Source organism: Branchiostoma belcheri, unplaced genomic scaffold, assembly GCF_001625305.1.
Source record: "Branchiostoma belcheri isolate BF01 breed outbred unplaced genomic scaffold, Haploidv18h27 scaffold5, whole genome shotgun sequence".
NCBI lineage: Eukaryota > Metazoa > Chordata > Leptocardii > Amphioxiformes > Branchiostomatidae > Branchiostoma > Branchiostoma belcheri.
In genome coordinates this window covers 2,829,469-2,830,913 of record NW_017804131.1, presented here as the reverse complement: position 1 = coordinate 2,830,913, position 1,445 = coordinate 2,829,469, and positions in this window count along the sequence as shown.

The window sequence follows — 1,445 nt, the reverse complement described above, 5'->3', positions numbered from 1 at the left end:
CATTGTACCTACTGCTGGTCCCATACACAGTAACAGACAATAATCCAGACACCTCTGATCACAAACAACATCCACGGAAATGTTGGGACAATGTAACACATATTGTATGAGCATCGCATATACAATATACATACAGCACCTTTGAAAGATCTTGTGGAAATACACAGGCAAACTTTTGAGAATGATCTTAACAAGATGGCTGACCTACCGGTATGTAAGTCTTTACAGACAACAGTTGGTTGCCACAAATACATCTATTGAGATCTTTTTTCCTTGCACATAAAATGTGTTTTAAGCAGTTGCAACAGTAGGAGAAGCTGACTTTTAAACATATATTGTTGCATCTGTTTATATCACAATGTACTGTGAGCCTGGGTGAAATGTTTGTATATCAAATAGAGTTCTTTTTACATGAGAGCTAAGGCAGAGTTTACATCTACTGGAGCACTGATCACAGTACACCCTTTGAAAACAAGGGTGTCCATATTGCATGTCATTAACACACAAACAACTGAGAAGTACAGTGGCTGGACGGCCTCCATTCTATCACACCTGCTAGAATAACATTTCAAGTTAAACACGGATCACATACTTTAACAGGAGGTTGGACAGCAACAACTCTGTAGGAGTCCCCCAAAGATTGCTATGATAGATGCACTGTATATACTTAGATATGTACATCCTCATCACCAAGGGACTTTGATTGCAAATCTGGACAACAAGAATAATTTACACTTTTGTCTTTACAGCTTTTACATACAGTTGTTTTCTGTGTCTTCTAAACTGTATTACAGTCACAATTCTCCAGGATATCTGATGACAGCCAAACAACATAGCTGTCCCATACTGTGCCCACACACACACACCTCTGCTTTGATACATGTCATCACGTTGCAGTGTTTTACCAACCCTTCATTAGTGTAAGACGGGGAATGTCTGTGTGTGTCCATCTGTACACAGGGTCTGGGTTGGTTTAAAAGTCTGGCGAATACCGGGCTCCAGAACCATAAGTCTGTATTGCCTGATTGTGCAGTTTCACGGTGCAAAAATAAAGTTCCTACAGGTAAGAAGTGTTGGATGGTGCACAGCTGGTGAAAGGTGACCGGTCTGTCCGTTAGGGGGGTCCTGGTGGTTTGTCTCCCTCCCCTTGCAGTCTCCTGTGAGAAGGAAATACATGGCAGAATTAGTTTATGTGCTTGGAGCAGCAAGTGCTATTAGTTAATCTGAACTAAAACTGTGCAAAGGGAATATATGAAAATTCTTCCGCTTGATCTAAGTACTACAATGATAAAGGCATCCATTCTTTGCCCACCTGAGATAGTCCTCATGATGCTGCTGCATGTAGCGCTGCTGCTCAATCAGTCTCAACTGCTCAGCCTGCGCTTGAGCTGACAACTGCTGGGAGGCGCTCATGTACGGTGGGATCAGCCCTTCATACTGCCGAG